Consider the following 17,440-nt stretch of genomic DNA (forward strand, 5'->3'; position numbering starts at 1 on the left):
TCGTCGTAGCCATCGTTCAACTCGTGTCACCGTTCTCGCGCAGTTGCATGCGGGGTGCCCTAATGGCTTGGAATCTTTCTAAGCCGTGCTCTCCAAAACTGCACACAAAACACAACGTGTGCAACGACATAAATATACTGGACTTTGTGAAAGGGGCACTAAAGGCACATACGAAGTCAAGCAAAAGTGATCGATTAGTGCTCGAGAATCTCTAAGGCGTCAATATTATTGCGAACAGGGCCTCATTAATCGAGAAATTACGGTAAATACAGGACATGATCAGAGCCCCCCCCCCCCCCGCCCTGTGACATGCAAGCACTTGCCCGGTGACGAAAGCACTCCTCCGCTAAATTCTGCGACTAGCACTCAACTCCTCGTCGCAAAAAAAAAAAATACCGACGATTACGTTACTTCCTAATGCGAAATTTGAGCGCAGCAAATAAGCTGTTTCACCTTTTCGATAGATTGAGGCAAAGAAATCGAGCAACACATGTATGCGCTATCACAGAATTTTTTTTTTATTTTTCACACGTTTTTCTTTAACAAAGACTCCACTAACAGTTCTTGACAGTCATGAAGGAAGCTTTGTGGTCGGAGAAATAGACTGATATATGTTCGACTTGGTACACCAATGCTTGATTCTCAAAGACGTTCACAAAGACGTTCACAACTGGGCCCTTAATGCCATATTGGCCTCCGCCGTGCATCAGTCGTCGCACTTGCATGAATGGGATTCGCGGAGATACGAGTCTTACACTCACCGCATTAAGTTGTGGAAGGTGCGCTGGCCTCGAGGGATATTTGTAACCGTTTGTTGTCGAAATAACAACCAAAACAAGCGCGAACGAGACCGACCCAACAGAACCAAACAGGCGCGGGCGAGAGCTGTGGCGCGAGCAGACGATAGTACGAAACGAGCGGATCGGCTGAGACCAGACACGAGTGCGCATCGAGCCGTAAGGAGGGTCCGCATGACACCAGCATCGCGCGCGCACGTCACTGAAGGGGCCGCTCTCATTGGTCTCCGCCATTCGCGGCTCGCGTCCTTCGTCTCCCACTCCAGCGAAGGGGGGCGGAGCTGGTTACGAGGCCGACGACGACGACGACGCGAAACCCAGGAACGGACGCCAAAGAGCTGCGCTCTAAAAAACATCCTCGTAATGTATTATAAGATGAAATGCTACTTCTCCAGTTCCCTTTCATGCTCAGAAAGAGCTCGCTGAAATGACCGTTGGCAACGACGCGAGCGGTCGCAGGCTTTCGTTTTCACTCGACTTGGCACTACCCACGCTTTCGTCTTTCAGTACTTTCCTGATCACGTAGTGCTCCGCTGGCTTTTCTGGCTCGCGAAATTCGCACAAACTGCAAGTAGCAGAGAATTCAGCCTCCATGTGATGTCGCGGGATGTTCGATGCTCTATGCCACTTGACCAAAAAGCAGCTGCAGCGGCGTATCCGCCGCTCTTTTTTGGCTCGGTGCTGCCGTCTGTCGGGCGCCGTTTTACTCACAGACGGCAGCAAAGAGCTGTAATGGGGCAACGTCAATATTCCACTGGTTGGGTGGCAGGGGATATAAATTTCGAGAAAGGTATTCAGGCCCTTCAGATACAATTTTCTTGTAAACAAAATTTCTTCTTGGCACTTAACAAGCGTTTCGAGGTTTCTGGAATAGTATTTAAACAGTCCACGTCGACTTAGTGTTTGCCTTTAGTGTCCCTTTAAAGAGGAACTTGCCTTTGGCTAGACCTCACCTTGTGCGCTTGCGTCGTAGGTTCTTTCTTGGTGTTGCTGTGCAGCACCAAGAAACGCTGTGTGAAACAGTACTTCGTCACCACTTTTCTTCTGGCCGACTAGACGGCACCTAACCGCCCAACACGTTATCGAAACTTAGCAAAACTTGATTGGCCAGTCCTCATACTGGTACACAGTGAACAATAATGTATTTGTTTATTTTATTTAGTATTTTATCTACACTTGTCAAATGCGCAGTGTACAGTAAGTTTTCGCTAAGCTGGTTGAATGCGGTTTTTATTACGAGCCAAAGCTGGAGGCAAGATGAACGGCACCGCATGTCTCTAAGCATTTACCAACGGCGCTAACCTATTAGAAAGGATCACGTGGCAGTAGGTCTGCACTGAGAAGTGATCATTGACCTTGAAGATTGCCGAACGTTGTCTTCCCAAATTCGATATTCGGTGTAGTCGTTAGTACTCCCTCTCCGCAGTTTGTCGTAGCGGTATCCTGGCAAGATGTAACAAGGGAAGGCCAGGATCCTGGCCTTCCCTTGTCCTGGCCTGGCCAAGGGAAGGCCAGGCCAGGACAAGGGAAGCAGGTCTCGTGACGACCCACGGGGTGCCTACCGGCAAAATGGGGGCAAGCGCGCCTCAGGACACCTCAAGGCTTGCAGAGGGCGTCCACACCCAATAAGTGCTTTCGGATGCCACGCGGGAGCTCTGCCCCCTCCCAAGTAAGAGGCGATGGGAAGACTAGTGCAAGAAACGTAGGGAAACGGCAAAAAACGGAGACTTGAAAATTTGGTTATGGGAATTCATCATGGGTTTTTACCCTTTTCTAAAATATAGGTATGACATTAGGCAGTATACAATAACGAAAGAGCTTAGTGGCCCGTCCCAAAGCCTCCATCCGGGCGCCCACTGATCGAATGGACTCTCCAGCTCCTTTTCGAAGGACGTATCTTTCTTGAAAGAAAGTCAAACGCCCTCCTAGCTGCTTTTGCCCCATAGCGGCTAACCGACAGGAACAATAGTCGAACCCGCGAACTCCCGCTGTCGCTCTTTGTGACTCCGTACTTTATTGTGGAATCACTGCACATTTCCGTCCAGCACTTATGCCACATTGGAACCGCAATGATCGATGAGTTATTGTCGCTATTATCTTGACGTGAAAACGCGGTAGTTTTTTCGACACATCATATATTTTCATGACGGGTATAGTGCAAAACCGCACCAACTCTCTCATTGCGAATTAGCAGTGAGCCACGGGGTATTGACCTTCATTAAGCCAGCGCCATCTTTTTGGACTCGCTACCATACGCTTGCCTAACAGCAATAGGGTGCAACCATCATCAATGAAGTATGCATTACGGCAAACAATAAAGTAAGGGTGGAACGCGTTGTTGTTTCTGCTTCTTGCCGTCAGTGTCCCATGATCGCGCGTTTTTTAAAGGTTTTTCAAGTACTTTCCGGGGGGCTATTTATCTATGTATGTATGTTTCTATCTATGTATCTACCTATCTATGTATGTTTGTATCTAACCTTTTTCCCACCTACGAGGATCACTGGGTAGTCAGTGGTGCATAGGGCAGCGCACCTGGCAGCCATGCTGAAGTAACAGGGTTTGAAACCAACCATCGGATCAACTATAGTCACTGAGTACGTGGCAATGTTTACATATGGGCCGCTATTTAACGAACCACTTTCTCGCTGACTTGGGCCACTGTAGTCGTGGGACTGGTATAGGCACCACTGCTCTAAGAAACCCTGACACCGGCTTGGAGCACTGAATATATACTACTCGGTCTCTGCTTACCTTCAGTGAAGCTCTTTGATGCCAACTTGAGTGTATGTGTCAGTAGCTCTGTCCCTCTCTTCGATGAACATATTGGACACCAAATTAGGTAACTAGGTAATTGTCGCAGGGAGTTTGCTGCTATATAATGACAAAAATATCCTTTTAATTTCTTGGTTTCTCCGTGGAACAGACGGTGTTCGCCGTGCAAAGCAGTGTGCAGCAGCCGAAGTGTAGCGGGAGAGCAGCCTGGCTGCATTTTCGCCAGCTGATTTTGCGATGGGAGATTTACAACTGCGGTGTGCCAAAAAAAAAAATACATTTGGAATTTCTCTTGTGCTGGCACAATATTGAGCCCATTTGACATGAGTTCCTCAAGGACGCTGCTGCGCAGTAAGTGCCCTGGGTATGTGCCGCTCTTCAATGAACGTTTTTCGTGCCTACGGTCTAACGAGATGCGCCACTGAACCATCTCGGGGGGCCAGTGAGCTTGGAGGGAACTCGGCGCGTTCGCACGGAACGACCGCCCATCATGTGCGGACTTCTCGGCAGACGGCGCAGCGTGCCCACAACGATGCGCGACAAGGGCTGCCGCAAGGTACGTTTCTCAGTGCATGCACGAGGGCGCCATGCATTTCCAAGGTAGAGTTCGCGTTGCCTCCGCTAGATGGCGCAGGATGTTCCTCGCAAATAGTAGAAAATAAAGTCCGTTGATAATTTGAAAGAACCGCCATTCTTTGAGCTCTGCCGCCGCCGCGCTACCTCCTCGCCTCCTCCTCGCCCCTTGCATGGCCCCCTGCGGGAAGCAGTCTTGCGCCCGTTTCACGACGATTGGTTCCCCGGCCGTTGCCCTTGATAACCAGGGTTCTTGCGTTTTGCTTGTGTTTCTCTTTTTCGTCCGCGCCATTTTTCTTCTCAGCTCGGCTGGCTCGGCGCTTTAGCTCAGCGTAGCGAACGTTGTACACTGATGGTTGTGCTCTTTCTATAATAGCACAAGGAAAGCCTGGCGGCTTGCGCACGAAGCAGTGGCTGCATAACATTGCCGTAGGCAATTCGTTCTGACAAAGAACATTATTGTCTTCTAGGTGAGCCGTCTTTTTTATTGGTCGTATAAAAGCATCCCCTAATGCTGCACTTTATTATTCTTCCCGCCTGCTCACTAGCGCATTTGCTGCGGCAATTTGTGCGTTGCATAAAACTGGTGTTGTCTTCAGAATGCTTAATATTGTGCTGGGACTGCATGACCTCGCATGTCTCCAACTGTCATTCTGTCTGAAATGCAGCACTGTAGATTCTGCTTTCCGCTGTTTATATTTCGGCGAAGATACAGCCTTTGGATCGTACTTTTCAAGATTGTTCGGATCTGTTGCCAGTTTTACTCAAAATTAAAATATCGGGTTGTAGAGGGGCTATTATTTTCAGGCTACGTCGATGTGTGCGTTAGTCATAGAATTAATACAAGCGCTGAAAAAATTTGTGACAAGTATGTCGGTGGTATTGCAGGTGATGAGCGTTGATGACCGTTTGTTTTAGTTTTAAGGCGAAAGCCTTTAGATCTGTTTCAAGGTCGCGTTCTGAATAGGAAAGATCATGTGTCCCAGGAAGCATGTGCAACCGTGTATAAGAGGTTAATTATTGGCCAATTTATGATTCATTAGTGATTGAATTAAGGCGGATTAAGGTTAAATGGCGTGTATTAAGTTTGATTAGCGTGTATTGAGGAGAATTTAGGTGGATCAAGGTGCATGGACAAGGATTAAGATGTATTAAGGAGGATTAGGTTATATTAAGGTGGATGAATGAATATTAAGGTTTATTAGGACGGATTAGGGCAAATTAGGGTTAGTGAACGAGTATTAAAACCGAATAGGGTGGATTAAGGCAATTAAGATCGATTATGGTGGATTAAGGTGAATTAAGGTACATTTAAGTGGATTAGGGTTGATGAAGATGGTTTAAGGTGAGTTACGGTACTCCTTACAAGGCTTTCGCATTCGCGTTTGTTAGGCTGTGCTTGATGACACCTTGGATTTCCGGAACTCGCTTTGAACTGCACTCCCACGTACGCATGAGTGGGCGACGATTATTATTTGGTTTTTCTCACGGATACAGGCCATGTGCAGTGGGTGTTCACGTGATCACGCGCGTGATCCCCTGAACATCCCTTGCCGGGAAATATTGCTTTAATAGCGATTGGGTTAAGAAAACATTTCTGCGCTTTTGTTCTGTGGATAAACGTTTTTCATTGATTTAACACGAGCCGAAATTATTGCATCAACTGGCTGTGATTACGAAGGTTGACCAATGGATCAAGATTGCCGTGATGTACTAATGCAGAGAATATTCTGCAGGCAATTATGTTCAGCTCTGCAACGTATTTTACCCTAATCAAACTTCATCGTCCTTAATCCACCATAATCCTCCCTAATACACTATAATCAACCTTCATTCACCTTAATCCACGTTCATCGACCTTAATCCATCCTACTACGATCACTATTCAATCAATGATTAACTTTGCTAATCAGTCATCATCATCATCAGCCTGTTTTATGTCCACTGTAGAACGAAGGCCTCTGCATGGAGTCTCCAATTACCCCTGTGCTGCGCCAGCCGATTCCAACTAGCGCCCGCGAATTTCCTAATTCCCTCGCTCCAGCTAGTCTTCTGCTGTCCTCGACTGCGTTTCCCTTCTCTTGGAGCCCATTCTCTGACCTTAATGGTCCGACGGTTATCTAACCGACGCATCACATGACCTGCCCACCTCAATTTTTTTATCTTGATGTCAATCAGAATATCGTCTATACCAGTTTGCTCTCTGATCCAGACCGCTCTCTTCCTGTCTATTGACATTATGCCTAACATTTTTGTTCCATCGCTCTTTGCGCGATCCTTAACTTGTTTTATTTATTTATTTATTTTACAAGTACTGCCAGCCTTGTTACCAGGCCTTAGGCAGGGGTTATGGTTATGCCTATCAGGTTATGCCTATCAATCTTCGATTCATCCCTGTTTGCGCGGTCCTTTACTTGTTCTCAAGCTTCTTTGTCAGTCACCAAGTCTCTACCCCATGTGTCAGCACTGGTTAAATGCACCGGTTCTACACTTTCCTTTTCACTAATAATGGTAAGCTTCCAGTGAGGAGCTGACAATGCCTGCCGTATGCGATCCAACCCATTTTTATGCTTCTATGAATTTCCTTCTCATGATCAGGGTTCCCTGTGATTACTTGACCTAGGCAAACGTACTCTTTCACAGAATCTAGAGGCTGACTGGCTATCCTAAACTCTTGTTCTCTTGCCCGGCTATTCATCACTATCTCTGTCTTCTGCAGATTAATCTTCAACCCCCCTCTTGCACTTTCTCTGTTTAGGTCCTCAATCATTTGTTGAAACTCGTCTGCATTGTTTCTGGATAGAACAATGTTATCGACATACCGAAGGTTGCTGATATATAAGCCATTGATCCACACTCCTAAGCCTTCACAATTTAATAGCTTGAATACTGCATCCAAGCACGCAGTGAACAGCATTGGAGAGATTGTGTCTCCTTGTTTGACCCCTTCCTTTACAGGTGCCTTCCTACTTTCCTTGTGTAGAATGAAGGTTGCTCTGGAATATCTAGATTTTTTTCTAAGGTACTAGCGTAAGCGTTCTGTACTGCTTGATTACATAATGCCTCTATGACTGTTGGTATCTCTAGTGAATCAAATGCTTCTTCGTAATCAATGAAAGCCATATAGAGAGGCTTATTGTACTCTGAGGATTTCTCGATAGCCTAATTAATGACATAGATGTCGTCCATTGTAGAGTACATCTTCACCTTGTTCCCTTGGCTGACTATATTCCAGTGTCGACCTTATTCTATCGAAAATTATTTTTGTAAATATTTTATGTAATATGGGAGTAAGCTAATGAGTGTATAATTTTTGAATTCTTTACCGTGTTCCTTTTTGTGGATTAATACGATGTTTGCAATTTTCCAGTTTTTTGGGAGCCTTTCGGTCGATAGACACTTCGTATAAAGAGCCGCCAGTTTTCCGAGCATTATGTCTCCTCCATTTTTTATTAAGTCGACTGTTATTCCATCTTCTCCTGCCGCTCTTCCTCGTTTCATGTCTTGCAAGCCCCTTCTTACCTCATCGTTAGTTATAGGAGCAGTGTCTGTATCCTGTACATTACTGTTTATAATTGAGGTATCCTGATTCCTCTGGGTACTGTACAGGTCAGTATAGAATTCTTCCGCTGCTTTTACTATATCTTGGAGATTGTTGATGATATTACCCTGCTTAATTATCCTATGCCAAATTTCTTTCCTACTGATTTCAGGCTGCGTTCATTTTTACGGCTTCTACAGTGTTTGTCACGCTATAGTTTCGAATATCACCTATTCTCGCTTTTTTGATCAGTTTAGACAGTTCCGCGAATTGTATCTTATCTCTTGAGTTGGCCACACTATTCCTTTCTCGTTTATTTATTATGTCCCTTGTTACTTGGGAGAGATTGCCTACTGTTTGCATTGGTGCCTTGCCTCCCACTTCAATGGCTGCCTCTAAAGCCAGCCTAGCTACGGTTTCATCCATTGCCGCTATGTGATCTTCATCTCTCTGTTCTAATGCTGGATATTTATTTGCAAGTACTAGCCTGAATTTGTCTGCTTTTACCTTTACTGCTTCTAGGTTGACCTGTTTTTTCTTGATCAATTTTACTCTTTCTTTCTTCGAATTAATGTGAATCCTGGCCCTCACTAACCTATGATCACTGCACTTTACCCTACCTATAACTTCTACATCTTGCACTATGCTGTGATCAGCAGAAAGTACGAAATCAATTTCATTTCTTGTTTCATCATTAGGGTTCTTCCTGGTCCACTTTTTGTTGCTGCGTTTCCTGAAGAAGGTGTCGATTCTTCGATGCTTATTCCTTCCTGCGAACCAGCATCGCTCCTCTAGCGTTCCTAGAGTCAACGCCGTAGTTGCCAACTGATTGTTCACCAGCCTGATCTTTCCCCACTTTTGCATTAAACTCGCCCATTGCTACAATATACTGAGTTTGCACTTTTGTCATCGCTAATTCAACGTCTTCATAAGCCTTATCTACTTTATCATCATCGCGACTGTATGTTACAGGGTAAGCTTCTACTACCTTTAATCTATAGCTCTTATTAAGTTGGATTACAACTACAGCTACCCTCTCATTAATGCTGTAGAATTGGACAATGTTGCCTGCTATGTCCTTACGAATTAGAAATCCTACATCAAATTGCTTTTTATCTGGGAGACTTCTATAGCAGAGGACATGTCCATTATTCAGCAATTTGTAAGCTTCACCAGTTCTTGTAATCTCACTAAGGCCGATGATATCCCAAACAATGTCTGATAGTTCCTCAAAGAAATATGGTAAGCTAGCCTCACACGACAGTGTTCGGCAAGTAAAGGTTGACAAAGTCAGTTTCCATTAGCGGTCTGTCCGGGCCCAGAGGTTCGTAGCACCCTCTGCTGCGTTACAGGTCTGACTGCCGCCTTGGTCAGGTGCTCCGCAGGTTCTGTTGACAGAGGGCCGTGGGTGAAATGTAGGGATCATTTGGGAGGTGGGAGATTTGCTAATCAGTAATCATATCTGATACTCGGCTCGACACGCTTTGGCTCGCGTCCGGCCTTCCTTAGGTCACGTGATACTTTCTATACCTCACAATGAAACCTCGAAACAGAGACCTGAAGCTGTCACTTAATATGCCATGTGCAGAGGGATGTGCCACAAGCAATACTAGGTGAGATGCAAAAGGTAAAGCATCTTATCATGTGGCAGAAAAATTATGTGGAGTTAGAACACGCCTGAAATATCCTTTTACATCAATATACCCCCTTCAAACGGCTTGAAGAAAAAAAGCGAACCTCCTCATAAAGGTCGCCTTCAGCGTTATTGGTGCTGTTATCGGCATTTCTCACAATTTTCAACACCACTGGGGCACGCAACTGGTCCAAAATAATGCGCCTCCATAGAATGCTGTGGCCCGTCCGCGGAAGCCGAGGAGAAAAAGCTTGCCGTGCGCAGCGCGCGCGGCGGATGGTCGAGGAGAATCGAGGAAGAAAGCGCTGCGGGAAGGCGAGTGTCAGTACTTTGATATTACCAAGGGACTTGAGTAGCAAACCCAGGGAACGCTACAGTGCACCCCTCACGCATAAGACGCTCAGACGGCGGCAATCCGTTGCGGTGCTATTGGGGGTGAACTCCACCACTGGAAATGCTGGCGCTGCCATCGGCGTGACGTGGTGTGAAGGATCACGTGAAGACAGCGGCCGCGTCGGATGCTTCGGAAGTGCCGAAGCAATCTGAAAATAAAGCTTAATGTGCGCCTACGCTGCTGTTCTGACTTAGTGTGAAGGTTTTCCCACTTCTGGCGCATTCTTGACAACACTTGAAAGCATTGTAATAGGCAGTGGCTGCCTTTGAAGGCGTCCAACATGGTAGGCTACGATGCCGCAGTGCCGTACGTATAGGCAACGGAGCCCATTGAAACCTTCACACGTACCCGCGGGAGCGGGTGCGTAAAGCTTGGATCGCGTAACGTAGAACCAGCAAGCATCTATATCGGCTACAACTCGTGTGAGTAGCAAGCATTTCCGCGAGAAAGATCACTGCTACGGTGTCGGGGCTGCGATGTTCAGTGAGTAGCAGAAAGCGTGCACTGAGACGCTCGCCCGTGCGCGCTAACTTGCTTATGCCATGAAAATTTGACCTAGGAACTGGTTGATGATAGATGTTGCTGCTGCCAAGTTGATTGAAATGGAAATGCAACGGTGAGAAGCACGTTAAAAAAAAAGCAGGGCATATGCTCATATTCGTGTTAGCAGTAAACAATAAATGTATAATGGATTAAGAAAAAGATGCAGTGGGAAATCGCTGAGAAGACCTATAGACATGCAGTGCAATGTGTCTTGAGAAATAATGATATTAAAGAGTCCAATAATTTAGAAGAAATGCAAAAAAAAAGATTGAATCGTCGCGACCACACACAACAAGTCGCCGTAGGCGTCTTGTTGTGTGTCGAGAGTGCTGCGTCAAGCTGATAACGCGCAAGCCGTTCGTGACTAGGAAGTACCCGGCTCGCATCGTTGTAGAAAGGAAATGTGGGTAAGAGAGATGATGGTCATCGTTGCGGGACAAGATAGAACCCAAAGGGTGTAAGCTTTTTTCAGAGTGTAGCTATAACGAAACAATTTTTGAACTGCTCTGACAGCCTCCACGCAACAATGGTTGCTTGTCTACTTTTAACTGCTCATACCTTCGGCCTGAAGCTCATGGAACGGCGCGAAAACGCGCTCGCGTAACATTGTAATAGCGTAACATTGTGCGCCGACGTGCATGCACACGCGCAGTCGGTCATTGCGAAGGCGTCCGATCCCTGCGTTGAGGCTTCATTCTGCCCTGCTCCATTTTGTTATACAGACAGCCTACTATAAGAACTAGTTTGCTTTCAGCGATTGCTTACCATACTCGCAAGAAACCTGTTCGAAGGTCTCCATCGCGGTGACCGTGCGCAGTGGGCGTTCACTGTACGTATTCGGTAAATACATAGCGTCTGTAAACGATTCTCTGCTTTCAGTGTGCACAAGATTATTATTTTGACAGTAAAGAACTTCTGTCGTTTCGAGAGGACTTACAGAAGTGTCCAGGAGGGCTCCCGCATAGTGTTTTTATTGAGCGCCGACAGCAAAACCTATGATGAGTGCCTCGCCTTATCCCTCATACTACGTAAGCGATGTGTTACCGGCAGATGGCGACGAGAAGAAAAGGCAAGCCCCGCCCTGATGACTGAAGTGCGACAGCCGATTGCCTCCTTCTTATTCTCAAGGATGTGGTAGCCTTCTTTTTATTTTTTTTTCACGTTTATTAAAAAAAATTTTTGTAGCTCGACACGGGACACGCACAGCCCCGCCGCCAACAGGAGGCACCAGACTTTGGCAAACTGTCCTCGTAATAATTTCACTTTGAAGCAAAATAAACACTATGGAACAACCACGCAGCATGTTTTTTTGTAGCGGTGTGTCGCCGCGGGATTCTCGTCTCAGACAAAGCTTAGTGCAGCGTCAGCAATGCTCGCTGCAATCTTCTGTCGCCGGATCATGGCTCGGCACAAATGTATGCGGCACGAATGGTGCATCATAAGCTCGCAATCATATTTCCGGCATGCTAGACCACCACAATCATGGCAATGAAAGAGGCACACCGACCAAGTAAAACTTATTCAAAAGACAAGACGTTTCGGCTTCCATAAGCCTTGTTCGCGACGACTACGCACAATATGCTGTTTGTATTTGTAGAATACTGTGTTTGTGCAATATGTATTTTGTACTTAGATTTTTCAATTTCACTTTGTATGCATCCTGCTTAGGTCGTGGAAGCAGGACCACAGTATGAATAAGTAAAAAAAAATGTTGACTGGATGAAATCTTGTCTAATCGGTCAGGAAAGAAACTGGAAGTCACACCGGTCTCTGGAGATACAATCACCAGGACACATGCTAAATCGAAACGAAGGGACCTTACCCCCGTCTTACGCGCGGTGCTTGCAGCACATGCAAAGACCAACTTAAAACAGGCACTTGAACCTTTTTCGCCCCATTGTGAACAAGGCTTCCGTATGGAAGCCGAAACGTCTTGTGTTTTAAAATATTTTACTTCGTCGGTGTACGTCTTTCTTTGTCGTGTCTCATCCCGACCAGGCGGGCGTCAGTCGAGCTCTCGATTACACCACTAGAAGAGCTTGCGTATTCACTCTGACGAGGGCAGACGCATAAGACTGACGTCACTCGGCCCATTTCGAAGCGCGGGCGGCCATCTTCTTCATCGGCGGTGTCACCGGCCGTCCGGCTCGTGACGTCCGTCTGGAGTGTGCGCCCGTTGGTGCAGGACATCCGCCTTGGTGGAGTAAACACGCATTTTTCCTAAATTTTTACCCGGTGCCAAGGTCAAACTCGAGGCCGTGCAAGGTCGCATAATATGTCGCATGTGCACCTCCGTGCGCCCGCTCGCTGGCCGCTTGCGGCGCCCCTTGCTCCGCGCGGCTAGAGTTACGTGTATGCTACCAAGGGTAGCATATACAGTAACTAAAGGTAACATAATGTACAGTTGCTGTATATGCTACCTTTGGTAGCATATACAGCAACTCTACACGTGGCCCTCCCTCCCATGCCTTCGCTCGCGGACTGGCTCGCCCTCTCCTAGCTCCATGCGTGGGTGCGGACGCTTCTCTTCTTGCGCGACCAAGAAGCGACGGCCGAAGAACAGCGGCACGCCAACCGAACAGGCCGCCGATTGGAGGGCTGCCACGTGCGGACCTTCGGAAGAACTTTGTCCAAGAAAAATTCGTAGCGTCTGCGACCGCCTCTTGTTCCGATCGTACGTCTTCAGTTGTCGCGTGAAGTTCGTTTGGGCTTTGCACCATGTGCAGGAGAGATTAAGCCGGCTAATCGTAGAGGGTGGTTTCTGACTTAATTTTTTCGAATTGTGGTCGTCTCGGTAAAGGAAACGATGAGTGAAACTTGAACGCATCGCTAAATTGGCGAAAGCAACACGCAAGCCGCAGGCGCCAGGTCCGAACCGTCGCGTTTCCTGCTTGTGAACACAACCACGCTTTCGGAGAACAGACGGCGGCGAAGGAGTGGCGTGTGCAACAGGAAGGCGGCACCTACGCGTCGCCGAGAAAAGCGCCGGCTGCAAGCGCAATCCTTCACGCACGAACGTGCAGCGCTATGCGCCTGCAAGTCGCGTTCGGGGCGGGAACAAGTCTGCTTCTACGCAGCGGCAGCGTGTAGGCCACAGGCCGAGTGCATTCTCGCTGGTGTATCTGACTTGTCCAGGACGAAGGCACGCATAAAGGTTTGACGCTTGACGCTATTTTTATGCCCTCAAACGCTTCGGCTTGACATGTACTTTCGTTTCGTTGCCCAAGCATAAGTGAGTTGCACAACAGCTCTCATTAGACGAGTGATAAGCGAACAAACGTAAAAGAAGAATATTTAGTGATTTATGAAGACATATCACGGCGCACGCTCCGCGGCTGCTCAGTGGATATCGTTGTCCTGCTGCGTAAGTTCCAGTTTCGAGCTGCGGCTCCATATGAAGCCCGACGGCAGCACGCATGTTATTTATTTCGCCTAACATCGGCTAAGCTGGGCTAAATCGCAGTCAAGAGCTCTGAAGTAACTCTTACCATCTCAGTAAGAAACAAAAAGCTCGCAGGAAAAAGCCGTGGCCCCGAGAATTAAAGACTGCGACCTATAGCAAGGGGGCGGAGGAGGGGGGAAGAAAAACGAAAAAAAAAATGGTGCTGCAGGTCCTGATCACGCATACAAAATAAACTTGCCTCAGACAAATAATTGTAGTGCACCTGCCCAAAGCCCTATTTTGAATTTTGTATGAAACACGTAAATCCCAACATCAGTGCAGACGCTCAACAAATTCGCATAAGTTGATTAACATCATGCCTTTTGATTATTATGTAACATCAGTACTACGCTTTCGGTAAAGAGCGTGAGACATTTACGCCAGCTTCAACCAACCAAATTGACTGCGGGTTGAAGTCTTCCATGGGTTATTTTGTTGCTTGGGCACCTCGTTCGGTGCCTTGACTTAAGCTTAAGTTGCTGTCGCTGTTATTACGTACGTTATATCTTTTATAAAGCCCAGGGGGTGGCGGCCTTGGCAAAATAAGAGAAGATGGTCCCTTGATATCGAAGGTGAAGAATATGCGCGCTGGTCGACGGAGCGGAAATGGCAGTTTGCCTCGGCGTCACACTAGTGTGCGACATTTCTGTCTGGTTACTATACTAACGCTTTCAATAAGCTCGGGTTGCAGAGCACTCAATGAAGGGGCTTTTAAAACTCACTGTGTGTAAAATTATGATGGGACGGGTTGACGGAACAGCTTGCCATCTCGCTGATTACAGCATATGTACATAATATTCTCGTCTCACTTTGAATACGGCCGTGAAAACTGCGTCATGAATATCGTTCCTGTTTTTCTTCCCTCTTCCGATAATTATACTCTTCAAGCTGTTCAGCCTATTGTATGTGATATGTACTATGCACTTATTATATGCGTTACTACGTATGCTTTCGGGTGTGTGATGGGTGAGAGTCGGGTGTGAGACCTACGGAAAGAGCTATTGCCAAGCCCTTTAGTTTGGCTTAGTTGGCTCGCTCTTCGCGACATCTTTCAGGTGCTCGTTTTAGTATTTCGTGTAAGCAACGGGCTAGGGAATCTTCTTTTTTAACCTTGCCGTGTAGAGCGGAAGAACAAAGAGCCGAATTTTTACCCCTGCGGTTCCTTATGCTCACCCTATGGAAAGCCCTTTGTCACGGCGCCGATCTCCACGTGTCGCTCTACATTTTGGTCCGTTATCAGCCGCAACGAATGCGCGGGTATCAACCGGACGTCGTTGGCTCATACAGTAGCGAGAACAGCATGCGGACGACGAATGAGACGCTACGTGCGCTACTGTGGTGTGAGTGGGCGCTGTCGCTATGTGCTGTCAGGTCGTGAATGCACCGACGCTGCTGCTACTGCGCAGCACTGTCCCTTACTGGTTGCTTTGTGTTTTCTGTATTTCTATATGTCTCGGCATTTCTGTGTTCTGTATGCAACTTCCGGGCGTTTTCTGTACTTCTCTATCTCCTCCCGCCTGTTTCCTACTAGAATAGTAGATGAGATCCTTGGAGGTTTGCTCCCATTCTAAGGACATGGGCTCTTTCCGCTTCCGTGGTTTCTTTTTTTCCTGTGTTGGGCATTTTGTACGCACAACCCTTCCTAGTATATACAATGCAGCTAGCATCCTCAAGGATGTTCTCAGTGTTTTAGATGAACAGCCAAATATCATTAAGATTGTTTCCTAAACCATGCAGTTCCTTAACAGCAATTCCTGCCTCTTCCATACGCCTTTAAAGATTGAGAGGGCTTAAACTGGAAGCTTGATGCTCACAACAGCACGTGGAGCAACCCACGTGGTATTTAAACAGTTCAGGAACACTCTCGATCGAATGAAGTTACACAGCTTCCGAAGCAGAAAATAACGCGTTCCAGCATCGTTGGGACTCGGCGAGGGAAACGGCCTCGCGGGCACCCGGCACGCCTGCAGAAAGAAAGCGAAGCTGTCGCAGCGGTTTACTAGGAAATGCAGCTGCGTTGGCCGCGCACAAGCTCACGATGCAATCAACACGCATGGGCGCCCGCGAATAATGCTCCGCGGAAGGCACGCCCGCGAGAGTAGCGCCGTTGCAGCTGGTTGATGGCTTGGGGAATGCTGTGCATATGAGGTTTCTACATGACCGACGCTTCTTGTTGCAAATTATAATTTTTATGCGCTCATTTCTGGCGTATGGAACATGTCGTGTAAAGCTAAAGCGGAGAAGCGAAATTGCTCCACGTGTCCTGTCATAGCTACGTTTTCTTTCCCTATATAAAATAAGTTGTTTCGGCGCGTTCTGCAATAATCCCTGCATGCCGTATTTTTCAGTAGTAACTGGCAGCAACTGTGACAGTGTAAAAAGAGTGACGCCATTTTCGCCATTGAAAATACATGTATAAACTTTGTGTGCCTTGCTTTCAGCCGTGAATGTTAAACTGTCAAAGGTCCTGTTTGCACAAAACCGCGCGCGCAGCCTCGGCCATGCAAATGGAGGAAAAAACAGAGGGAGAAATTATGCTCCTCGGTGAAGCGAACAGGGTGGGGCTGACGTGGCGACCTTCTGCGGGCACAGCTTTCAGGGCTCGGCATCGCGCGTGTGTGGCGACACGGGCTCGAGCGAGCTTTGCGTGAGTACGCAGGATAACGAAGTCAGACAACTCTGTTCATCAGCATTGTTGCGGCTGTAAAATAAGCGCTATACAGGGGTTATGGTATGTCGATATGGACATGGAAGCCTCCTGTGCTTGGACAGGGCTAGTGTTGCGAGCCTCTAGACCATAGCGCGCGCCCACAATGCAGCATGGGCCATGAACCGTGCGGCTGTCTACAGGTTCAATAAATATAGGAGTTAATCACAGAGCATAAAGTTCGCAGAAAAAAAAACAGTTGCCAGAGAAATGGTCGACAACATTAAATGAAGCAAAATTATCATGATCATCAGCTTATCTTTAAGTCCACTACGTGCGATCTCCATTTACTCCTGTCCAGCGCCCAACGATTCCAACTTGCGCCTGCGAATTTTCTAATTTCATCACACCTAGTCTTCTGCCGTTCTCGACTGCGTTTCCCTTCTCTTTGCACCCATTCTTTAACTCGAATGGGTGCCAAGACCGGTTATCTATATTACGCATTACATGGCCTGCCCAGCTCAATTTGTGTCTCTTACTGTCGATTGGAATACCGGATATCCACGTTTGCTCTATGATCCCCGCCACTCCCGTCCTGTCTCTTAACGGTAAGCCTAACATTCTTCGTTCGATCGCTCCTTGCGCCGTCCTTGTCTTGTTTTCAAGCTTCTTTGTCAGTTTCCAAGTTTTAGCCCCACATCTCAGCCCCGGTACAATGCATTGATTGTACACCTTTCTTTCCAATGATAGTGGCAAGCTTCCAGTTAGGATCTGTCGATGTCTGCCCTATATGCACCAACAGATTTTTATTCTTCTGTAAATTTCCTTCTCATGATCAGGGTCCCCTGTGAGTAATTGACCTAGCTAAACGTAATGCTTCACAGACTCCAGATGCTGCCAGCTTATCCCGAACTCTCGTTCCCTTGTCACGCCGCTGAGCATTTTCTTTGTCTTCTGCAAATTAATCCTGAACCCCACTCTTAAGCTTCCTTTGTTAAGATCCTCAATAATTTGTTGCAATTTGTCCCCAGTGTTCCTGAACAGTACGTGTCATCTGCAAACCGGAGGTTGCTGAGATATTCGCCGTTATTCCTCACT

General features: G+C 47.1%; 1 protein-coding gene across 6 annotated transcripts in view; it reads left to right on the top strand.

Moving 5' to 3' along the window:
* Window positions 1-17,440, top strand: part of LOC135905979 (dual oxidase maturation factor 1-like) — a 248,988-nt gene that overhangs the window by 152,013 nt on the left and 79,535 nt on the right. The window contains exon 1 of one of the 6 annotated variants that reach the window (XM_065437129.1): window positions 13,256-13,407. The exons of the other annotated variants lie outside the window; for them this stretch is intronic. The gene's annotated coding sequence lies outside the window, so the exon portion shown is untranslated. Of the gene's footprint in view, window positions 1-13,255; window positions 13,408-17,440 lie in introns of those variants that run through there. 6 annotated transcript variants of the gene reach the window in all.

This window comes from Dermacentor albipictus, chromosome 1 (assembly GCF_038994185.2).
Source record: "Dermacentor albipictus isolate Rhodes 1998 colony chromosome 1, USDA_Dalb.pri_finalv2, whole genome shotgun sequence".
NCBI lineage: Eukaryota > Metazoa > Arthropoda > Arachnida > Ixodida > Ixodidae > Dermacentor > Dermacentor albipictus.